The 26,188-nt window shown below is 39.8% G+C and overlaps 2 long non-coding RNA genes across 3 annotated transcripts in view; both read right to left on the bottom strand.

Annotated features, from left to right (window-relative positions):
* LOC140342822 (uncharacterized) overlaps window positions 1-3,641 on the bottom strand; it is a 20,781-nt gene extending 17,140 nt beyond the window's left edge. Inside the window, exon 1 of one of the 2 annotated variants that reach the window (XR_011923171.1) lies at window positions 3,546-3,641. This is a non-coding gene — a long non-coding RNA (uncharacterized lncRNA). Of the gene's footprint in view, window positions 1-2,668; window positions 2,797-3,545 lie in introns of those variants that run through there. The other variant, XR_011923186.1, reaches the window with a different exon arrangement.
* A 5,129-nt stretch (window positions 3,642-8,770) lies between these two features.
* The window catches only part of LOC140342776 (uncharacterized), a 32,761-nt gene continuing 15,343 nt past the window's right edge, over window positions 8,771-26,188 (bottom strand). Inside the window, exons 2-3 of the long non-coding RNA XR_011923156.1 lie at window positions 10,818-11,061; window positions 8,771-9,832 (exon numbers count right to left, since the gene is read on the bottom strand). This is a non-coding gene — a long non-coding RNA (uncharacterized lncRNA). The remainder of the gene's footprint in view (window positions 9,833-10,817; window positions 11,062-26,188) is intronic.

Genomic DNA, 26,188 nt, shown 5'->3' with positions numbered 1-26,188 from the left:
TTAGTGGTGTACCCCAAGGTTGAGTGTTAGGACCTTTTTTATCATTTATAAAGATATTAAACAGTAGAGTTTGGGAAAGAGTGTACCATGTCTAATCTACAAGCAGACCTGGATTTGTAGTTTGTTTGGACAGCCAAGTGGTAAATGACATTTAATATTGAGAAGTGTAAAGTTATGCCTATATACCCTAATGTAAAAATGACAAAGCAGTATATAAAGTATGATTGTTTAGCATGATGCTCACTATAAGATGTAGATCTTGAGTATCTCTTTGTATACTTGTAGTAACTCCACAAGCACATCCTGAAGTTTACTCTACACAGTTCTTAAAAAGTATGGTATTTTCACAAATGTTTCCATTAATGTACTTTACCACTAATGTCATGTATTATCCCTATATATACTAATATAAAAAAAGGACAATGCACGTTTTCAGTTGAAAGTCATGAGTCCCAGTTGTGATTGGAAAACAGAAGGCCAATTGTGATAAACTTACCTCTGAGCATTGCCAAAGTTTTCCTCTTTAAAATACAATGGTTTGTGTCCATATTTGAAACAATTGATTTTCCAATAAACATATTTAGAAAATGAAGCAAATGAGGCAGGCAAACATTCATAAATTTGTTTCACATGTGCAGTCTCTCCTCATGGGTTAACCCCCTAACCGCTAAGCCCGTAATTTCTTGCACTAAATATTTTTGCTCTTTTGGTTAACCCCGTATTTTTTCGCCTACACTAAAATCCCCATTAGTGGTGTACCCCAAGGTTGAGTGTTAGGACCTTTTTTATCATTTATAAAGATATTAAACAGTAGAGTTTGGGAAAGAGTGTACCATGTCTAACCTACAAGCAGACCTGGATTTGTAGTTTGTTTGGACAGCCAAGTGGTAAATGACATTTAATATTGAGAAATGTAAAGTTATGCCTATATACCCTAATGAAAAAATGACAAAGCAGTATATAAAGTATGATTGTTTAGCACGATGCTCACTATAAGATGTAGATCTTGAGTATCTCTTTGTATACTTGTAGTAACTCCACAAGCACATCCTGAAGTTTACTCTACACTTAAAATTGTACAAGTCTGGTATTTTCACAAATGTTTCCATTAATGTACTTTACCACTAATGTCATGTATTATCCCCTATATATACACACTAATATAAAAATGACAATGCAAGTTTTCAGTTGAAAGTCATGAGTCCCAGTTGTGATTGGAAAACAGAAGGCCAATTGTGATAAGTTTACCTCTGAGCATTGCCAAAGTTTTCCTCTTCAAAATACAATGGTTTGTGTCCATATTTGAAACAGATGATTTTCCAATAAACATATTTAGAAAATGAAGCAAATGAGGCAGGCAAACATTCATAAATTGGTTTCACATGCAGATTCTCTCCTCATGGGTAAACATCTCCAACACATTTGTACAATAATGAAGTCATATGCACTTCATAGTCTTAAATGAGAAGACCTTTGCATGGACATTCTGGGTCAGAAGACAGCACTATGATGCTCTTCAAGCTCAGCAAACTATGATCTCCTTGTAGAATTATTATAATTTTGCTTTGCTATTCTAAATTATATATCCCATTGTGTTGTAGAAAAGGCTTTTGATGGCTTTTTAGAAAATGCATGCTTATTATCCTTGCTGTATACCCTATTAAAGCAACCTGCTGGGATAAGCATGCAGCCTGATACGCATGACAACACCTGATATGTACAAGTTATATGTTGGAGACTCTACCCAATATTATCAATAATCATTGACCCAAATACTTTAACTGAAAGCAAAGAAACTTGTATTCAAACTTTTGTGTTAACACTTAACTATGCCAGTGTGTTAACCTCCACAATTTATAGGAGACAATCCAATGTCTGTCCCCTATACAAAAAACCTGAACCCCACAAAAAGGAGAGTTGTGTCAAAGGATGAGGCATGCAGCAATATGGCTTGGACTATTAAAAAAAGACCTCCATTTGAGAGCTTCTTACACATAACAGGAGAATAGGACCATTTGTTTAAAAAGAACCTAGCTCCCCATACCTGAGAGATGTCCCCCAAAGCCCATGGATCAGGACCGACAGGGCAAGCTGCCCATTAACCTCCACAATTGTCCCACTAAAGACTTTTACATGTCTGTCCTCAATACGGTAAACCAAAACCTCATTAATCACCCATATCCACCCATCAAGATCTCCTCTGCTAGGCGTTTGCATGCACTCTGCACTTCCAAGTTAGTCCAATGGATATTGGGCATTACACACCATTAAAATGACTTGGAGATGCAGCTTACATGAACTGGCAGTGGAACTTTTCTCAAAAATGCTGCATGACCATTTTCTGGTATTGTTGTGGATTGGTCTACACTAATACAACTCACTAGAATAAAGTAATGGACCCTTGAGGGTGAACACTGCACACAATTATGCAAACGGATATTAGAATAATTAATATTTTAAAACAACCAACAAGACTGGAAAGTAAGAAAGGAACTAAACAGTCAGCTTTCTTTTCTCTTCTAAAACCTTACAGATAAAAAAAGAACTGAGAAAAGAGGTTTACTAAATGTAACAATTATAGCATTTTAATAAATATGTTTACACAATTCAAATACCTACTTATCTGTCTGGAAAAGCTGATATATTTCAAAGCTCTCAGTTGACTTACCATGTTAGTTATTTTTATGGTGGATTATATTTTATAAGCATTAAACCCAATATCCATATTGAAAATCCAGCTGGCCCTCTCTTTACAACACAACTCCTTTAGTTACAGAGAAGAGGGTTGTGTTCTACAGTCCTACCATGAGACCCCTGTAGATACAGTACAGTGAATGACATGTTACTGGCAGGATTAGAAAGAGAAAAAGTGGCATACACACTAAATCAGATTTATCAATTTGTGAAAAAAGGAGAGCAATAAGGGTAAAAGCAATATGGGTTTAACCATTAAAAAAAAAGGACTTCCATTTGAGTGCTTCTTACACATAACAGGAGATAAGGACCAGTTGTTTAAGCAGCACCTAACTCCTGATATGTGAGAGATGTCCGCCAAAAGCCCCAGATCAGCACTAGTAGGTCAAGCTGAGATTTACCCATCAACCTCCACAATTGTCACATTAAAGACTTATACATGTGTGTCCCCAATACAGCAAACCAAAACACCATCCATGACCCATGGAGAGCTCCCCTGCTAGATATTTGCATGCACTCTGCACCCCTAGTTCAGTACAATGAAGACTGAGCATTTGACATCATACTCCATTGAAATGAACTGAAACTGCAGCTTACATGGAACTGGCAGTGAAACATTTCTGAAGTGGCTGCATAGCAGAGGGAAGACCCTACAGAGAAGATTTCTTTGGATCAACAACAGGAGAATGAAAAAAGGTCAGGGAAATCTAGATACCAGTGATAATCAAATTAATATAACTCAAGCAGTACTCAGAGAAAGTAAAAAGGGTTGCAAGAAAAAAAAAAAAAAAAAATTACTTAAAGCCTTCACTCAGGAGCAATCCTTCTCATGTCTCAGAAATACTACTTACATATTCTCCATACCACACTGCACATCCAGGTGGTCCTTACAAACATACACCAGCAATATACCACGCACCACTGACTAACACCCCTACCTTCATGGTTCTCTCCATGCAAACATTTCCTTATAAACAGGATGAGCCACCTGGTCTCTTATATTGGGAGTGTTTGGTTCTGAACACCTGAATCAGATTGCTGGTAACTCTTCCACAGATTGCTCAGTAACAAGCCAAGGAGCCATAGCCAGCATGTTTTCCATATTACATCACCTGTGTGTATGTCAGGGGTTCATTTGGAGGAAGGTTTCCTCAAATGACATGAAGTGTTAGTATGTGGCCCTTATCTTTGGGCTGGAGCATTGTTTAATAAAAGGGTCAATTTAGACGTCTCCATTCTGATCTGCTCCACGGTACATGTATATACATGTTGTGTCATTTATTTTACATTAAAACACATGTATTGCAATATGCTTTGTTATCCAAAATGCTGCATGACTATTTTATTCTGGCATTCTTCTGGATCGGCCTCCAATAATATAATTCTCTGGAACAGCAAGGTGAGAATGGGCTCTAAAAGTGAACATTTCATATAATTTACACCATATTAGAATAACTCTGCAAGTACGGTAATATTTTATAACAACCAAAAAACAGACTGGAAATTAAGAAAGGAACACCACAGGTTGCTTTTTTCCCTGTAGTCACCAAAAATGTTGGCTGTAGGGGGGAAAGGTCTGGCTTCTGTTTGCTCCATTTCTCAGCCATCATGTTTTATTCTGAGAATTAAAATGTATGAAAACCTAAAAGATAAACATTTCTCATTTGCTCCCTTATCTTCTGTAAGATATACCATTACAGCAATTTGTAATATATTTTATTAATTGCAAAAATTGTTCAACCTGCTGGAAATGCAATGTGCTGATAACTTTCAGTGCTTTTTTGCCTGCTGACTGTTATCAGTGTTACATATCTGTTCTCCACTCCTATTGTATGTTACTTCCCCCACCTTCTCAACCTGGTCAATTAGGATGGTTGAAGAATGTATCCAGAAAGAAAATGGTGGCACCCTACAATGGAACAGGGACTGTTGGGTATAGTGGGTTTAGTTCCACTACAATTGAATTTAACGTAACGTCCATGGTGTTAATCCAGCCTTGGAATTGTCCTCAAATCCTCCTTTTGTCCTCAAAATGTAGAAGTTCCTCTTTTTATGATGAAGAAAATGGTATTCTACAGTTCTGAAACATTTCCTATGCTAAGGTGACTCCTTCATAGACACAGTATAGTGTTTTTTGAATTGTCATAAATGGGAATGTGCTTTTTTCTTACATTAGTGCTCATAAAGACAGGCTGCATGGGCAGTGTCCCAATTTAAATGGCTTTTTTCCACTGCTGAGGTTGCCTAAAAACTGTTTCAAGGGTACTTCATGGATAAAAAAGTTGAGAAGACTGGTCTAAACATGCAACTATAAAAGGGCTGCCATGAAAAGTATCCGAGGCATGTTGTTTACATTGTTATTATTGTCAATTAATAGCTGTCAAAATGACAGCCAGGAATTATGCATTGCTTAGCAGAAGCAGCTGTTAAGATGCACCACTCCTATGTAAATTTACATTTGCAAATAGCGGGTCAGGAAAAGAATTCAGAGTCAGATTTTGATTTGGGATTTATATTATTTTTTAAAGAAGGGTTTAAATGGCAATTTTATTAATGGACCCTCACATAATCGACTTGGATCACTTTTTTCTGAATACCTTTAGGTATAAGAAGACTTAACATTCAACATTTGGTTTTTGACAATGACAATTCAGATAATACACACTTTGGGTTCCCCATAGAACAGTGGTTGCCAACCTTTTCGGTTCCCCGGAACACTAAAATCACCAGCTCCTGACCGCGCATGCTCGAAAAGAGAGAGGGTTTCACTCTCATTATGACATTACCTCATTATGACATTACCCCACCCACTTACCCATTGCAGATCTGAGCTTGCAATAGGAGAGTGGGCAGGTTGTGTCCAGGGACAGGCCGCCTACCTCCCTGAGCCTAGGAACTGCAAATGAGACATGATCCGCGACTCTGGACTGTGCATCCCCCCAGCGGGGTCCTTCTCCTTAACTTGACTTCTAGGTTTGCCAGATCAGCCAGGTTCTCCCATGACAGTCCTGGAGAGGGTTGATAAATGTGGCTCATAGTGTTTTGGGCCTTTCTGGCAGCAGAATGTCCAGAGAATAAATAAATGGTAAGTAAAGGTTGCTTAAGATACATTCTATAACGCAAACCAGTGCAAAGAAATGGTAACCTCTAAATAGGACCGGTTTTGGGCTAGGGTAATCTGGACAAATAAACATAACACCAACTGACCAAATGGCAGGGATGCAGGAAGATGGAACCCTGTGCATTTGTAGTGCCCACAAGAAAAATTTGCCAGGGGCCCCAGTGTACAATTCTGGCATACGTGGCTGCTGGGAATAAACTGCGGCGCACATGCGTGAAAGTTGCTTCATTTCAGCCTGGCCAATCAAGATGGCTGAAAATCCAAAAATACAATAAAGAACATGCCTACGTGCAAAAATATATAAAATATAGCAAAGCCTAGCTGAAGATATCCAGTTTGCAGGGGAGGCATGGTGAAGCATTGCATTGTCCTGTGCCAGCCCCATAGCTTCCTCTAAAGCAGCATACACACGTGCAATTTTTGTCGTTGGAAAGGATCTTTCATGATCCTTTCCAACGACAAAGGACTACACGATGCATGAACGGTGCTGTACATACAGCACCGTTCTGCTTTATGGAGAGGGGAGGGCGAGAGCGACGGAGTGGCACCCTGCTGCGCGCTCTCCCCCTTACCTTGCATTAGGATCGGTCGTCGTACATCGTCCGTGGATCCGCCAGGACGGTCGTTCGGACGATGGACGCCGCCGACTGTACACACGCCAGATTTTCGCCCGATATCTGGCCGATGCCGATTATCGGGCGAGAAAAATCTGACGTGTGTACGCAGCTTTAATCTAGTACATCCACTTGCAAGCTTTGGACAGAAGGGCAGAAACATGGTGATGTCAGTGTGGGCAGGGCAAAAGGAAGCCACAATACCTATGCCAGGGAGCAAAATATATAGATTGACAGGGCCTATATATGACTGTCACATGATCGAGCCAAATATGGCCAGACTGGCAAATTATTGCTTTGGGGCAGTGCAAGATGAAGCTTCGGAAGATGTGATCACTGTTGAATTTTGCTTGCTCCATAATGCCATTGGGCATTTTAAGCAGTCGGTTGGCTGTTGCAACTTCCGGTATTTGGGGTCAGACGCATTATGTGAGGCTAACTAGAGGTCTCCTTGGGATAGGACTTGTTTTTGGAGTCCTACAATGGGAGGTTTTGGTGGTTGGAGGGTCCCATTAGGAGTTTTGACCTTTTCACAGATGTGGTGGGAGGCAGTAGTTATGGAGCTTATTGTCGGGGTGAGTGGAGCACAGAGGCCTGTCCTGAGGAGTGGCAGGCAGCTGGTTTTTTATCTAACTTAGTTTTGTTGGAGTAGTTGCCCTTTGTTTTTGTGGTGGAGAGTTGGAGGAGGGGGAACAAAAATGTGATATTTTACTGCAATAGCATGGGGGTGGTTCAAGCGGTTGACAATTTTTCTGCCTCTTTAGAGCCAGTGATACAGTTATTGCCCTAATAATGTTGCACTAGCAGGGTTGTACGTGGGTAGTGGTACTGTTGACTTTTTTGAATTGTGGATTGGTTTCTTTTAGGTGTACAAAGCTCCCGGGGTTTGGATTGTGGGGCATTTCTACATGCATTGGGGAGCAAGAAGAGCAGACATCTTTCCCAATGGTAGGTAACTTGGGTTGGCCAGAGAGGTAGGTGCCATGTGGTGGATTGGTGTTCCTGGAGTGTTGTGGTGCTCTATGAGGCTAACAGCTTTTCACAGCTTGATTGGCCTCCTGGTGGGGTGGTAATTCATGCAGGACGTAATGATTTGGGGCTCACAATGATGAAACAACATATTCATGATAAAAAATTGGATTTTCTGGGACAAGGATTAGTTGAAATAGTAGAGGGAGGTTTGTTCCCAGGAAAGGGGTGGGGGGGGTTGGTAGTTAAGCACAAGGACTTGTATACATAGCAGTTTTTACATTGTGATAGGGTCCATCTTACCAGAAGGAGAGATTCATGGCCTTTGAGGGCTGCAGAATGGTATTCAAAAAACAGTTAGCAGTTGGAGAGTGACACTGCCTGAAGGGCCGCACTTGTGGTAGGGTAGTTGTGTTTGGTGAAAGAGGTCTTGTTGTGGTGTAGAGGACTTGTTCTCAGATTAGGGAGGGGAATGGGAGCATTCAGAAGGCCTGGGAAAGGTGGTGATATTGGCACCTAAATATCCATCCATTGCAGACTCAGTCAACCTGAGGTTGTTAGTATTTGGGCATGAGAGCCTGCTACAGAACTGCAGCCAGGAAATTATGGCGGTTGATGTGGTTTGTAAATTGATTGGGATATTGAGTTAGAGTAGATTAACCCCCATGGCATTCTGATTATGTCCATATTTTTATGCAAAAAAAATGTTACATTGTTTTGCATTCAAATTTATTTTACATTGTAGGCCTTTAATCTTTAGGCATAACACACTGGAATATGTCCAATATTTAATACATTTATTAATAAACTTTAAATAAATACAAAAATCAGTTAAAATAGAAATGCATAAAAATTTGAAACCTGTAATATAGTAGCATATATATTTATTATATCATATAAAGATTTCTTTGTATTGGACTCAATACAGCTATTTTGTATTGAATCCGATAAAAAATTTGAATTTCCCAGCAAGCACTCTGCACGAACCGACGCATGCACCGTCGTCACCCCGGAGACCGTCAATGCAGTCGCTGGGAGAATATTAACAGGAGAGGACGCTGCCAAAGAACCTGCAGGGATGAGCAGGATGCCAGGGGACACCAATGGGACAAGTAAGTGGTTTTTTATTATTTTTAGCTACCCCGAGTGTGGCTCCGGGTTAACGCTTTTTGCATGTTTATTTTTTTTTTTTTTACCCCAAGCCACACTTAGGAACACTGCTAAGAGGGTTAGGTTATTTATGAATGTGATACGAAAAATGAAGAAAATATAAATAAACAGCATTAATTTTGTTAAAAAAAAAAAAAAAAAAACAGACTTGACTGACATCGATATATGCACCTGCCTGAAGGACAACATAACAAATAAAACATTTAGCCCATAATGTTTATTTTAAATAAAGAAAATAAAAGGGGTATTTGAATTTGATTTTATATTGGTTCCCTTTAATTTTGCAAAGCGTTATTTCTTTATTGTCTAAACCATACTGTATAATTTCACCTTGTGCGGTGTGGAAGGTATGTCTGCACCACAGCAGTGTCTTAACATCTTGATGAATCTTTCAAAATATTGAACAGTTTACATATACCAATTTGCTACATGTTGGAAATCTGCTTTCTGTCCCCTACAAAGATTGCTCGGGTTAATAGGGCTCCTAAAGGCAGGAATGTTTTAGCTTAGCGTTTCATTCTACTGAGAGCTGGATGGAAAAACCCTCACTATACTTGTGATAAAGTTCCTTATTTAGGATCAATTAAAAAAAAACATAATTCAAACTTGTCAAGTAGATAACCCTTTGAAGATCTGTTATTAATATCAACAGGTATTAAAATGTAACATCAATCATAAATATTACGAGGCATATTGTAATCCTAGCAAGCTATAACTCAAATGTTCACTTTACATTGTCTTTCGAATACAGAGCAAATCCACTTCTGAACAGTATTTTTATATGCCAGCTATCAGAAACAGAAGACAGCTGAGACAACCAATCAACGGAAAGTATAGAAGAATAAAAATGCAAAGGGGGGAACTCTATTTACAAATGCACAATATTTACCAATTTCACTGAACTGGTCATAGTTCGATAAAGATAAATATTGCCAAGTTTTAAGAAAGAAAGATTAGGTCCATATTCTGTCATGTCAAAAAAATTGTGGAACACATCAGTCCGTTGGACAGCCTTTATTTGTGCATAGATATCCACTCCATGTTGGAGTCGAAAAGAGGCAATGGCAGTGTTGTTCCATTTGTAGGCGCTGCGCTGTTGGGTCCACCCAACCAGTGTTACTGATTTTATGTTTAGTCTCTTTGCAATCAGCTCCCATATAACATCTATTTGAGCATTGTCAGACTCTGTGGAGTGGTGGTTACAGATCTTCAGGCACCTTACAAAATTTGGGTGGGTTGCAAGGACTTTCTGGATGGTTCCAAGCTGGAGAAGAGAATAAAAGATATCAATAGGAGAAATGCAAATTGTGGAAAACATATTTTCACTTTGGTTATGGTTATCTGTATTATTTTAAGTTGTCAACAAGTCCAACTATTTTTAACTACTACAAAATCAATTCAAATATTTACACCCGGGCCAAAGATATCTGCCACTAAATGTCCTCAACCTGAGAGCTGTCTTGCAGTGAACAGAGAATCTGCTTTTTTAATTTTCTGCTTTCTATTCATATTAACATGGCAATAATAAAGACAAGTTTTATCACAATTTAATCTGAAACGTTTAAACAGAAGCACTGTTATTAATAAGCCAGACCTCTAACTTCCACCTAACCATTGCAAAGACAGCTACTTCTAGAAATTACATTAGTCTGTGCTTGTATCCTTCCCCGCTTCAAAGTCTTTGAATATGAAAGGGTTGCCATTCATGGGTTTAGGTTTGAACTGTATGATCACCCATTATGCACCTAAATTTGCTTCCTCAGGCTACCATTTGTACATGTACACCAATAGGATAACCTTGCAGATGCATGTAGCACTACCAGAAGGTGAAAAGATTATGCTGCACATCACGTTTACGACTACACCTTTTGTTAACGAAGCACAAGAAAAAAAAAAAAAGGAGTTCTACATTGCAATCAAGTAGAGAGCTCAAATGTGAGCACCTCAATAATGACAACCCTACAAATGGCTGGTTGATGGCAAATGGCAAAGATCAGGGACAACCAGCTTCGTCATTTTACCATTGTTCTCAAAGAGGAAGCAGTGCCCGCATGATTTTTAACAGGTGTCCTTTTGGGGCCATACACGCTTCTTTTTTAAGCTTCCATGTGCCATATTACAGCTAACTGTATGTGCAGAACACTTGTTTACCCAAACTAATAGCAAATGTCTACTTAAGGATGAGAGAGATACAAGGATACCGATGCTTTAAATAAAAAAAATGATACTAAAGGTTTACAATTCCATACCATGTGATTTTCTGCAGCAAATAGTAGAACGTCTTTAGGATTATGCTGCAGTTGGGTCTCCTGGGTCTAGTATCTTGGGTCCACAGTCTTATAGTCATCAGATTCTCCAAGCCATTGGCTCTGGGTTCTAGTTAGAATCATGTGTCTGTGGGTTTCCAGAAGCTCAAGCCAATTGAAGTAATCAGGAAAGGGATTGAGTTTCTCCTCGGCTTCAAGGTCATCCTGTAAAATCTGTTGGTTTGACCTGGTTGGAAGAGGCAATGGAAAAAATGATATTTCTTCAGCTCTAAAACAGGCCATGCACAGAAATTAGATGGTTCAATATAATTTAGATGAACAAATAAGCATTTATTTAGTCTGTAGGCCGAACAGACAAATAGATTTGTTTGTGCAAGGGTTTAGCTAAAGAATCCATTCAATTTATGTCAGATGGGTCTGAAAATTATCATAATTTTTGCTCCATAAGACAAGGGCACTCCCCAAAAGTGTGGGGAAAAGTCTGCATGCTATGGAGCGATAATTGCTGCACAGCCAGCCCGTCCCGTCCGGCACTGCCTTCTCTTATCCGCCGCATACTTTTGAACCCCTTCACAGCCTGTCTAATAAAATCTTTATCCCCCCAACAACCCAAAAAATCCTTACCCTGTGCTCCTCTACACTCCATACAAAACTCCCATCATACCTCCCACACGGCTGTCTATGCCTTCCATGTGGGTTAACTCAGGGACCACTTGACCATACCAGCTATGATTCCAAAAAGTTATCCTTTATAAATCCTTGGGGCACAGAATGCCTTGCTGATCCACTTCTGGAGCAGATTGCTGGAAACACTCCCACTGCAAGCCAGATAAAGAATCTCCAAAAGTATTAACCACTTAAGGAATATGTACCGCGCACCACAAAACAAGCACCTTAACCCAATACCGGAGGTGATGAGGCAGACAAACTGACTGCCTCTACCACTCCCCTGTTATCATAGCAAAGATGAATTCCTTTGTTTGCCAAACTTTAACCCCAAATCTACAATGCCACCACAAAGGGTAATAACTTCAGTGCAGCCATTCTGCAGGCCAGGGTTCTGTACTCCACGCCCCCTCCTAATACACCCCTTAGCCAGCTGCACCCTTGAACAACTATCTCAGGATTCGCCACTACACTGTCCATCCACACCGTCTTCCCATTGTACTCCGCCAAAGAACTACCCACACCTGCAGGGCTACCCACACTTGTTTAAACAAATGAAATGCGATGGGCAACTTAGTCCCCTAGTGGCCATTACCAACCTCCTCACAAAGATCCAGCCAATCGGCATGACCCTGCACGCCAATTTTAACAGAGATTGTAGCTCCCCTCAGGGTCAACTTTCTCCAGTCCCTGTGCCACCTCCAACTTGTCTGCCAGCAACCTTCATTCCATGGCCACTGTGTCAATGGTAATACCCAAACCACCAGTTCTGTTAAGGGACCCTTTGCCTTATACTCTGCCAATGGGACCCCAAATTGCTCTGCCAGAATTTGAAAAGTGGCCAACAGTATCTGACACACGGACCTATCCGGTGGTATGATGAATAAAATTGTCCAGGTAAAACACCATGGACACTGACTGCCCACTCCAAAAACCTGGCAAATGTCTCAAGACACATGACAATGAGCACCCCATCAGCAAGGATCTGTTCATAAATATGGACCCCTCCCACTTGCTCTCTGGGTGGACTGGAAGTAACCTGAACGCTGACTCAATGTCTGTTTTTGCCAGCAGAGGCCCTCTTCAATATCCGCGAACCCATTTCAGCACACAATCAAACCATGAATAGGATACAGAACACAGTGCTGGATCAATGGCTTAGTTTACCGAGCCTCCTGCCGTAAAGATAGATGCTGTAGGAGCTGAAATTTATTTGGCTATTTCTTTGGCACCATCTTGAATGGAGAAATCACCAATCCTGCCCCTGGCGCCTGCTTAAAGGGGCCCCCCATGCGTCTTATCTCCACCTCCTTTAACGTTGCTGATACCACCTCAGGGTGCATCCTGACAAACTTCAAATTCCACACACGGCCCCTCCAGGGAACACAGAATCCCTCTTTCCACCACTGTCCACTCCCTGGCCCTCCTGAGTCTAAAGCAATCAGGCTGATCTATACACTTCCCCCACATCCAATGGACTCCAAATTCCTAAAACAATAGGAGCTTCTGAACTTGGAACACCCCTTCGTTGTACTGCCAACACAGACCTTTTTTATGGAAAGCCAGGGACCTAGAAGGCAATGGACTCCCAGCCCCCCAAAGAAAGCACTTCCCACCACCCTGGACTGGCGTTAGCTTTATCTACTGGCCTATTTCTTTGTAATCCCAATGAAGAGACGGCCAATACGCCTAGCGCTGACTAAATTGCTATAGCATAATCACACAGACACCCCCCTCCCTTTCCACTTACCTGGAATTCTCTCCAGATTGAACCATTCCAGCAGCAACAGGGAAAAAAAAAAAAAAAAAAAAACCCAATATTCTCACCTCTCCAGTCCTGTTCCCACACATTCTTTTTCAAATGAGCCCCCCAAGGCAAACAAACCTCTCCCTTTGCCATGTCTCCCACACCCCCCCTGGAGGCCCCTCCGGCTGTGCCTCTGCCCACACCACTATCAACAATTGCCCTGTTGTCCTGTGCCCCCCTACCCTGAGTCTGTCCTCATGTCCTGGATGACTCACACCCCCCAACTCTGGAGTGTGCAAAACACACTAACCCTGGTCTCCCACCTCCCCCTAACACCACCAATACTATATATATATCTCTCTATCTCTATCAGTTAGACCCTGGATGTTTCCACCCTATATTAAACCGGGATGTTAAATTTCTTCCAAAAATCTTAGCTTATCTGGCATCATTACTTCTAGGTTTGATAGACCTGGCCCAGTCTGGCTTTCCAGATGATGGATGTTGCTGTTCTGCCTACTGCCATCAGGACTTTGTATATGAACACACTCTGCTATCAAAAGCCTTGTGGAGTCCACTTTATTATCTCTGGACACCAATAAGGCCTCTGACAGCATAGAGTGAAATTGGCATTTATTTGTGTAGTGGTCAGTTTATGTTGTTTCTAAAAACACGTGTAGCAGGAGCCCCATCATCTATTACACAGAGACACTAGACAGAGGTGTCCCTTATTACCACTGGCCATATCTTCATAGACACCTGATCTGTTCTCTGGTGTAACCATTAAAGTCATGAAACAAACTGGCTCTATTCACCAATTATTTCTTTAAAATCTGCAACATGATATCCCAAGATTAGTTTCTAACTGCATTTGGGACATTTTCAGGCTTTTCTATCAACTATTCTAAATGCTTATTAAAAGCCAGGGATCCTGAAGATCAGTGGGTGTGGGTGTTGTATAACCTACCTAGTTGTACTCTTTGAAATATAAGTTTATTGAAAAACAAAAATTACAAAACACACACACACACACACACACACACACCTTACTTAAGGTGCTTACTTAAGCAATAGTAAACATTTCCTCTAGCCTCTGATCCCTCAAATCCCCCATCATTTACAAATAATCACTCATTATATATTCAATTATCTCACCAGCTCTCCTCCCTTTGAAATGCATTGAGATAATGTCTGTAGAAGGTCTCTACCCTTTGTCTACCCTGGAGATGTTACAGCCAGAAGGGATTAAAGAGCGAGCTTTATTGAGCATTGGCATGAAATGGTGGTTAATATTTAGAGCCAATTATGCCTTTAATATCGTGTATAAGCACCCTGTGAATCATCCTAGATTAACTGCCCCAAATCCCTAGAACCGAAGAGTGGCCTGAACAATTGCTAAGGAACTGCCCTGCTATATTACAATCTTGTGAGCAAGTCCAATTACATGCACACGTTTTAGATTGGATACTCCGCCACATATTACCTGTAATCCTTCCCCAAACCATCTTTATAGGTAAAATTTTTTAACAAAACTGTCTCTTTTCCACAAATTTCACATCAAAATCCAATACTTGTCCCCTATACAGAAAAACTGAAACCTCATCCAACCACAGCCACTCAACAAAATCTCCTCTTAAGAATTTGCGTGCATTCTGCATTCCCAGTTCAGTCCAATGGATACTGAGCATTGGACACTGTTAGAAATAAGCGAGGATGCAGCTTACATGGAACCAGCAGTGGACTTAAAAAGTGGCTACACCACCCAGACTTCTCTGGATCAAGTAATAGGAAATCTGTTATTTATATCCTAAATTTATGCTAAACTAAAAACCATTGCATGAACCCCCCTGGCATTCAGATTCTGTCCATATATTTTAATGGAAAAGCGATACATTGTTTTGCATGGAAATTTATTTCACACTGTAGGCCCATAATTTTTAGGCATAACTCAGTGGAATATGTCCAATATTTATTAATAAACTTTAAATAAGAAAAAAAAAAAAAAAAAAAAAAAAAAAAAAAAAAAAAATCGGGTAAAATTAAATTATATAAATATACTGAAACCTGTAATATAAAATGTACAGTAGCATATCATATATATATATATAATTAAATTCTTTACATATAAAAAGATTTCTTTGTATTTGACTCAATACAGTTATTTTGCATTGAATCCAATACAAAATATTTTGAATTTTCTCCCGTGCCCACTGCACGAACCAGTGCATGCACCAACGTCATTTGAAAACTTAACTTCAGACCCTGGGAGATGATTGCAAAAAAATTACGACGCCCCATACCCTGCACGGACGAGCATTACACCAATGGGACCAGGTACGTGAGTTTTTTAATACCTTTAGCCACCCCAAGTCTGGCTCATGGTTACTGCTCTTTGCACCTTGAGCCACACTCAGGAAAACCATTTAAAAAAACACTATCAAATACCTGTTTATTTTGCTGGAAATGCAGGGAGCTGAAATATTTCAATGCCTTCTTCCAGCTGACTTATTTCACACCATAACTATTGGAATGATTTGCTCAAGGAAGGCTCAACACAATAAAATGCAGAAACCCATTGTTTCCAGCTTGCATCAGTATCCTACTCTAATGGACTGACTTAACCCCCTGGCAGTATTCCCGAGTGTGGCTCGGGGTGAATTTTATGTACCAAAACCGGTACCCCAAGACACAATCAGGGATTATTAAAAAAAAAAAAAAAAATCCTACCTACGTCCCACAATCCAGCGGCATCCTCTAGCCAACCCCGGCTGGCTTCTTCATCATATCCTTGGCTTGATTAACGTCATGCGTGAAGCGTCGGTACGCTGGGGAGGGGGTGGGCTGGTGGGAAATTTAAAAGCAGATATATATGCTATCCATTTGTTTTAGAAAGGTAACTCCTGATATTTGTGAGAGGTTCCCTAAAGCCACTAGACCTGCATAACAGCCAGGAAACTAAATTTAGAACAAGTGGTCAGCACTGGCAGGGAAAGCTAAATTTAAATAGAAGGATTTGTATCCTAGAGTGTAGCTACATTTTATAACCTTCACTAATCTCCCACCAAAGCCATTCTGTGCCCTAAACCTGATCCATGACCCATAGACACTCATCAAATCTCCTCCGCTATATATCTGCATGCACTCTGTTCAATGGAGACTGAGCTTTTTACACTCCATTAAATTTTATAGGCAGCTTACATTTAACTGGAAGTGAAAGTTTCCAAAGTGGCTGCATGGCCGGGAAAGGCTACACAGCCCAGAGAATAGGAGAGCAGAAGACAGTCAGGGAAATCTAGAAACAGGCGATTACCAATTGTAACTGCAAAGAGCATGTTGCCTTTTAAGCGGTACTTACAGGAAGTTTACTTTTCTGTCTTGGGCCATACTTACATATTCTGCAACATCCATAATCAGTCTCACATGACCACTCTCGCCACAAGGGTAAAGCTTCTTCAGCACGGACCTTTCCACCAATGCCAAAAAGCTGTATGGCTTCACGTAAAAAGGCCACCCATATATTTGTATACGGTTGTGAAGAGGAATATGTACTTTGTAGTCTGGAAAGGGGAAGACGTCCCATGAAAGTGGCCAATTCAAAAGACAGCACTATGACGCTCTTCAATTTTCTACAATCCCACTGGAACTGAACGGGTTATGTCTCTGGATAATTATGAATGGTTTTCCCCATTTTAAAAAGGAGGAGGCCCCTTTAGGAAAGATTTTGCATATTGTTTCAACAGCAAAGAACTCCTGAAAATTGTTAGATGGTCCTCAGTGTCCCAAAGCCACTGGAATAGCATGATAATATAGAAAGAAAGAAAGTTTTGAAGTGGTCAGGACTGGTAGGACAGACAGAGTTAATCCATATAGTTTGGTTTTATTAGAATCATACCTAAAGTAACTACATCCAACTGTTAGCCTTTCCACCAAGTTCAGGGTATGTACCCAATGCAGCAAATGCAATCCAATTAAGATAAAGCATTTGGCACTCCACTGGACCGATCAATAGACTGCTTACATTGAACTGGCAGTGAGAATCTGCAATGTGACTGCATGGGAACACAGCCTAGAATTCATTGGATCAGAAACAGCAGAGTGGAAGACTTATGGAAATCTGGTAACATGTTTTTAATACAATGAACATGCAGTTACTCTCTTGCCCACATCCAATTTTACTTTTTTGGGCAGGGGCTTATTAAACAACTCCAAATAAACAACTTACACATACTTGATCCAGAAGGTGGCAAAGAGACCATTTATAAAGAACGGTTCAATAGTCTTCCCAATTACTTTAGGCCAGAGGTAGGCAAACTCCGGATACGGCCTAGCCAGTATTCCAGTCTGGCCTAACGCCCCCTAGTTATTAATTGATGGATCTGGCCTAATTTTGTCGTGTTATTACCAGTTCCTGCAATATCATCGAGTTACCACACAGTAACACGCCCGGGGATCGCAGTGGAACTGCAGAAGAACTCTCAATGGAGAAACTGTATTGAGAGTTCTTCTGCAGTTCCACGAGCAGTAGAGTAGAGGTAAATAACCTCTGGTGCCCCAGGATCGCAGTGGATTCTCAGAGCTGCAATCATTCTTGCAGCCCTGAGAATCCTGTTTGCTATCCACAGCACTTGAGGTTAAATGGGTTACAAGTATTCCCATTAAAAAAAAAAAAACTCTAGTGCTCCCTGATTGGCTGAGGAAAGCTTTCCAATCAGAGAGCACGAGAGGTTTTAAAAGGGGAGACTTGTAACCCATTTAACCTCTCATGCCAGGGATTCCACACTGAGCTAATCAATGAATGCAGCCAGCACTGCATTCATTGATCAGCGCAGCCTGCAATTTTTTTTTTTTTTTAAATTCAAGCTTAATCGGTGAATTTACACCGGCCAGTCTTACTTAAAGATTGGATAAGCGAGAACAGCTGAATTCCCCACGAGATCTTTTTTTAACACTCGCTCGCTCACCCCTACTGACGAATTATTTTTCGTCCAATGCAGCAACAAAGCCCTGTGTTTAGTGTGCAACAGCACTTTCAGATGGTTGAATTTCAGGGGGCATTTCAATGCCAAGCACACGCACATGTACAGAGACTACACCACAGATGAGTAGAAGACTAAGGCTGCTTGCAATCACAGTTTGGAAAAGAACCTTTACTTGGACACCTTGTTTCTTCTGGTCTAGTGTGCCTTCTTGACTTCCTGAAATGGCCTTGTAGTCAAAAAAAAGTTTCCCCGACCCTTGCCTTTAACAGTTATATTTTGTGCTTCTAGAATCCCATGCAGATTTTCTGAAACTCTATAGAATGTGCTAAAATAACTTTAAGTAGTTCATTCCACATCTTACTGTGAAATATGGATGGATTAAACTTTTCCTCCAGATAGAGCACCCCTTGATATATATATATATATATATACACACACACACACACACACACACATATATACACATATACACACACACAAAATTACCTTTTTTTTTTTTAACAATTTTCAGTGTCTCCCATACGGCAAAACCACAACACAGCCATTCATCGAGATTGCCTCTAAAGTATTTGCATGCACCCGGCACTCCCAGTTCAGTCCAGTGCTGCATGTTGTGGATTGGTCTACCCTAATACAACTCACTTGAATAAGGCCCTAAAGGTGAATATTGCACATAATTATACAACTGTATAATATTGGAAAAACTCTGCATAAAATATTTTTTTTGCCATTTATGGAGTTTCATTTTTTATGTTTAATGAATGCAAATACCTGTTGATCTTACTGAAAATGCAGTGAGCAGATTTCTTTAAATGCTCTGTCCCCGTTATTTCCCCACTTACACCATAACTGTAGGGATGCATTGCTCAAGGAAGGTTCAACACAACCTTTAAACCCATTGTTTCCAGTTTACATCAGCACGCTACCCTTATGCACTAGTTTACTGATTGAAACTAGAACATGTTCCATTGTATGGAGGTCCAAGCTCTACAACACTACAATGCATACCAGCACACATAATGGATTTTAAAGTTTCCCAGCCCCCTTCCCTCCTCATAGCAGAAAAAAAAATTCAGTTCAAACAGGTTTTGCTTATTGGAATATTTTTTAATATATTTATTTAACAAAAGATCCGTAGTGTAAACCCAGATGTACCATTGTTCCTAGGTCTCTTTGTAACTAAAGGAAGAGTTCTGTTCCAGAGAAATGGGTGGTGTTCTAAAGCCTTATGGTGACACCCCTGTAGATATAGTACAGTGAGTGAAGGACATGACCTGGCAGATTTAGGTGAAAAGAGAAAAGCTACAGAATGTAACGCTGAGGATGGTAAAAACCCCTTTTACAGTATATTACAATTCACTCCTAAAAAAAGGAGAAAAATATTCTTTCCCCCTAGAGTTAAATGTTAGATCTGGCTCTTACTCTAACCACTAGGGATGAGCAAGTGAAGTTTTCAAACTCGATCTCTCAGCGAATTTGCCAATCGTGCTCAAATTAAAAGATCGCAGGCTATGCTGATTATTGATTACAGCGCTGGCTGCATTCATTGATCAGCTCAGTGTGCGATCCCCACCACTAGAGTTAAATGGGGACAAGTCTCCTTATTCAAAACTCAAGTGCTCTTTGATTGAGGAAAGCTTTCCTCAGCCAGAGATCAGCTTTGATTCGCTCATATCTAATGAATACATGTAATAAGTGATGAATGTGATGGTTCTATGTGCAGATATTTCTTGAGTTGCTATATTAGAATGGTTTGTTTGCATGAAGAGTTTTTAAAAGAATTATTTAGTTTTTAAACAGTATTATTGAACGTGCATATGGTTTTACATATAAACATTTAATACAAAAACCTATACAGTCCTTGCATACATCAAACAAGGATTCTGATACCATTATTGCTCCATCTCTTATCCAATATAATATTTTGTATTGAAGTGCAATATATATGGCTATTACAAGTTGCCCAATAAAAGGCAAAAGTATAATATGCTATATATTGATTCCAATGGGACATGAGATGTACGACAAATAAGCAAACTTTTAAGAGTGCCACAGTAAATCAGTTCATCTAAGGACACATTTACATTGAATTGCTTTTTAGATTCTTGATTGGGGTCTTCTGATGACAAGCTTTAAACCTTTCCTAGTCATTCAGACCCAGCTGTTTGGTTGCTTGATGGTTAAAAATCCATTTACAGTCTGTTTGGAGGAGCTTAGTGTCCAGATTACCAACTTGTGGATTGGTTGGTGTTGATTATGATCACCCCATCAATGCACATATATTCAATAAATGAAGGTGCATGCACAAATAGCTAATCATTCAAACATTTTAAAGAATAAGTTCAAACATTAAATGCACATTAATATTGGTTGATATAGATATAGCAACTTCAATCAATAAAACATACAGTAAATGAAAATAATGTCAGAAGGTAAACCCTTTAGTAATCTAAAAATGGTTAGAACATAATACAGGAATTACAAAAAATGCAAAACAGACATATAAAAAAAAAAAAAAAAATTATTATGTCAAAAAGCATTCAGAAATCACTACCTGCTAAGTTGTAGATGGGTACCCCAGGAGCCCGACTCCCTAGGAACAGTGTCTTTGCTAACCTCTCCCTTGTTTCAATGCTTCTTGCATGGCTAACTATTTCTTGCTTACTTGTGACTCATACTCACAGGCTTCCTCCTGCTGCCGTCTGGTTACCTTTCTCCTAGCTCCCAAGTCTTTTACTATTCGTATCATTGGGGCTCTTGGATTGGTTACAGGGTGCGATTTGTTGAACTATTAGCCAAAGCTTTCCCCCAGCTTGGGATAGGGTACTTCAAACTCCAGTAATTGATTGAAATCTAAATTGTAGGAGTTCTGAAGTTTGGGACGTCAAGCAGGAGCCTACTAATTTGGGTGTCTGCAAAGATCAGGAAGGGGATCAACACCTCACTGTATCTTTTGTTGAAGAGTAACTGCTGCCTGGTTTAAGTTTCAACTCTGATGGTGATTTTCAAAGTTTGAGTATCTTTCCAGGAGTCTTGATTGGATATTACATAGTCCTACTATGACACCCCTGTAGATACAGTACAGTGAATGACATGTTACTGGCAGGATTAGAAGGTGAAGTGGCATATTTACTACGAGATTTATCAATTTGTGAAAAACCAAGAGTTGTGTAAAAGGATGAGGCATGCAGCAAATGGGGTTTGACCATTAATAAGGGACCTGCATCTGAGAGCATCTTACATATAACAGGAGAATATGACCATTAGTTTAGGCAGCACCTAACTCCTGATATGTGGGAGATGTCCCCCAAAGCCCCTGGCAGGGCAAGCTGGGATTTACCCATCAACCTCCACAATTGTCACACTATAGACCTATACATGTCTGTCCCCAATAGAGCACACCAAAACCTCATCCATGACCCATATTCACCCATCAAGATCTCCTCTGCTGGACATTTGCATGCACTCTGCACTCCCATGTCAGTCCAATGGATACTGAGCATTGAACACTCCATTAGAATGATACGGGTTTGCAGCTTACATGGAACTGGCAGTGAAACATTTCTAAAGTGGATGCATGGCCCAGGAAAGACTGCACAGAGCAGATCTCTTTTGATCAGCAAATGGATACTGAAGACTGATATCTGGAAGCATGTAATAGGTACATACAATGAACATGCAAATAGTACTCTGAAGAAGCAAAAAAAGACAAAATTTTAATAGACAAATAAAATCTTCACTGGAGCCATCCACATGTGTTGGAATGACAAATTGCATATTTTCCATACACTGCACAGCCAGGTGTTCCTTCGGTACAGTCATAGCACCACATAATCCAACAATTGCACAGTTAGCACCTCCAAGCCACATGGTGCCCCATTATTATTATTAATAAACAGGATTTATATAGCACCAACATATTATGCAGCTCTGTACATTAAATAGGGGTTGCAAATGACAGACTAATACAGAGAGTGATATAGGAGGAGAGGACCCTGAGAGTTAGCTCTCTGCATTGCCAAAAGATCCATAAATCTGTTTCACATGCCCATTATCTCCTCATGGGTTAAGCACTGACCCTTTTACTAAAGCCAACAAACCTATGTCTTATTATAAATTGGCAATGCATTCATTTTTAAGACTCCTTTACATAGGTATGTCATTCTGACAGGGGTAGACCTTTGAGATAACCAACAGTGCGGTCTTCTGACCCAGAATGTCCATGCAGACTATAGTCTCATTGGAGAATTAGAATGCATTATACAAACTTTTAATTTTTAACTATATAACCCATTGTGTTGTACAAAAGGCTTTTTGTAGTTTTATGGAAAAAGCATTGTAATAATGTTTTCTGCTTTACACACTATTAAGTAAATGTACTAGGATTAGCTTGCAGCCAGCAAAGTGTAGCAATACTGGTGGTAAGTTCCACAATTTTCACTTTAAATTCTAATGTCTGTCCCCTATACAGAAAAACTGAAGCCTCATTCAGGACCCACAGTCACTACATCTCCTCTGCTAGGAATTTGCATGAATTCTGCACCCCCAGGTCAGTCTATTGGAATTAACTAAATACAGCTTACATGGGACTAGCAGGGAAAAAAAAAAAACCCAAATACAAAAAACCAAAAGCCTTAAGTGGCTGCATGGCTGACAATCCTGAACAGCCCACATATCTCTGTATCAAGGAAAGGAGAGGGAAGATTAGACAGTAGAAAATCTGTCAAAACTAAAGTTGACTAAAACCTCATCCACGACCCACAGCATTCATCAAGATCTCCTCTGCTAGGAATTTCCATGCTGTCTGGACTAAATTCTGTTTAGTGGAGACTGAGCATTTGAGACGCCATTGCATTGAATAGAGAAGGCAGCTTACATTGAACTACCAGTGAAGGCAGGGCAACACAGTAAAGATTTTAGGATCAAGAACAGGAGACTGGAAAAGCATTTGCATGCACTCTCAAGTCAGTCCAATACAGACTGAGCATTTGGCAGTCCATTGGCCAATATAAGTATGCAGATTACATTGAACTGGCCATGAAACAAGACCCCATGAAGCCACAGTTCAATTGTTCATTCCAATGGACCATTAACCAGTACCTTTACTTAGCCGTGAACATCTACCTCTATGGACGACCTGGAGCTTTTTTTGCTACCTTTTAAATGATGTAGCCTTGCAACAATACCTTACACATTGGTGGAAAGATTATGTATATCAATGCGCAGCACAAATCAGATCCTCTCATACTTGGAAACAAATTATGACCTATAGCTCAGCAATAAAGCCAACTTTTACAAGTACATCACCAAACCAGACTTCATGCTAGGTAAGCCACTGATCGCATTAGGACAACCCATGATGTTTGGGTGATGCAAGATTAGAAAATATACCGGGGGGCTGACTTTCAAATTTGAAAAAAAAAATAAATAATGGAGGAAGGCACTGGCTCACCTGGCAACTTTTTTTTTTTTTTTTTTTTTTAAATTTATACTACAGCACATCATATCAAGGATTTGACAGGGAAAGATATTTATTCACCTAAAGATTTTTCTATTCTACTTTCAAGAGTATAGTTACAGAAGACTACTTACAAAAGAATCCAGTAATCCGACACTCATCTGGGACTGGCTTTCCTTAATTTAGTGAAACTACCACATCCTTAGTTTAGAGAAAATTGCACTGCTTAGGTAGGAAAGATCAAGAGTCAAAAGTTAAATCAAGCGTTTGGCCAAAGAAATGGCCCCTGGACCAGATGGCTTAAGCAATGAATTCTACCAGTGGAAAAAAAAAATAACTGAACCATTCACTAAAGTTTACAATTCAATATACGCCAACAATACTTACCTTTGAAGACGGTTTTGAAAAAATAAAACTAGGATAAAGGATCAGTTACAGCCCAGATTTTACTGCCCTATATCACCACTATATTGTTATCCAGGATTTTGAATTTCTTTAAAAAATGTTAGCTAATCCATATGGCATCATTACCTCTGGGTTTGATAGACCAAGCCAAGTCTGGCTTTGTGGATCAGCAGTATCCAAACCCTGCAAGTCCTGATGGTGCTGGAACACACGCTGCTATCAAAGGCTCTCCCAAGTTCAGAAAAATTCTGTTTAGTGGAGACTGAGCATTTGAGACGCCATTGCATTGAATAGAGAAGGCAGCTTACATTGAACTACCAGTGAAGGCAGGGCAACACAGTAAAGATTTTAGGATCAAGAACAGGAGACTGGAAAAGTCAGGGAAACTTGGAAAAGGGCGATGCCCAAATGTAACTGCAATAAACATTGCTCCTCAGTAATATTCAAAAGGTGAAAAAACTTGAAGGTTTTAAGTTTATTTTCTTTCTTGAGCCATCCTTGCATGTTCCACAACAACCATAATCAGTTTCACATGACCACTCTCCCCTCATGGGTAAAACATCGCAAGCACCTTGACCTTTCCACCAACGCCAACAAATCTATGACTTTTCATAAAATGGCCACCCATATATTTCTAGAATATCATTAATGAAGAGTCATATGTACTTTTAGGTCTGACATGGGAATACTTCTCATGGACATTCAGAAGACAGCACTATAATGCTCTTCAACCCCAGGAATCACAGTGTATTGCATGTTAAAACACATACCAAATACTTTAATAGGCAAAAAAGGGACAAAAGGGACTCTATTTTAAAAATTCTGACCATTTTTATTAGCAGCTGAAAAAATGTAATATTTGTAAAATGTCCCCTCAATGCCACTGGATCAGCATGATAGTTAGAAAACTAAATTTGGAAGGAGTGGTCAACATTGTTAAGGCAAGCTCTTACCCTTTTTTAAGATGTGAGGAAAGAATTAAATGTATTTGTAGTTACATTTCAATCATTTGTTAAACTTCACAAACATACAAAAGTTTTGTAGTTCCCCTATACATCAAAACCTAACCAGAGTCCCACAGCCACTCAAGATCTCCTCTGCTATTTTTTTAGAGATTGTCCATTTGTTTCAGCAACCTAAAAACTCCAATTAGCAATATGTGCCCCCCAAATGCCACTGGTCAGTAAAGCTAACACTTAGAACAAATGGTCAGAAATAGTAAGACAAGATCTTACTCAGATATGCCATATTCCATCTGGCTACCCTTAAAATATCTTACCTCTCCACTGAAATCCACGGTTGCTGATGTCTCACCTGCAGCATTTTTTTGTGGATGGACACACACACACACACACCTGACCTCGGCAGACCAAGTCACCAACCCAGAAATTTTCATCCCCCGATTCTCAATTTGCTGGTCAAAACTAGATCTCCATTGCGGACTTTACATACCTTATACTTGTCCATTTGACATGAATATTTCGGGTACGGGGTAAAGATGGCTGTCTCTCCAAGTATTTATATAGAAGGGTATTTGTTTAGCTGCCCTGTAATATGCTCCGGTATGTAACACAGCTGGTGCTGCATTCATTGAGCAGGACAGCCCATGATTTTTATTTAAATGCGATCTCGATTGGCAAATTTACACTGGCCGTTCTCGCTTACAATTTTAGTTAAGCAAGAACAGCCAAATTCACCCCGAGAGAGTTTAAAAAACTTGGTCGCTCATACTAAATTCTGATATGTTCTTGGGTATCTAGTTATATTTATTTGTAGGTACATAGAGAGTCTTATATGTTGACTAGGACTGCAATATTCAAAACCTGAAAAGGTCTGAGTTAATACCTATGACAATGATTGATACTATTAATTTGCTTGATCAGTTCTCAAACATTTTCAAATCATACAGTTAGGTCCATAATTATTTAGACAGAACTTTTTCCTAATTTTGGTTCTGTATAAACACTATTAACTTTAAATGAAACAACTCAGATACAGAACTGCAGACTTTCAGCTTTACTGCAGCGGCTTTCAGTTGCTATTTGTTTGTGGGCCTTTCTGTCTGAAGTTTAGTCTTCAACAAGTGAAATGCATGCTC

This window comes from Pyxicephalus adspersus, chromosome 1 (assembly GCF_032062135.1).
Source record: "Pyxicephalus adspersus chromosome 1, UCB_Pads_2.0, whole genome shotgun sequence".
NCBI lineage: Eukaryota > Metazoa > Chordata > Amphibia > Anura > Pyxicephalidae > Pyxicephalus > Pyxicephalus adspersus.
Note: the sequence above shows the minus strand (reverse complement) of the source record. Positions and strands in the feature narration are given on the sequence as shown.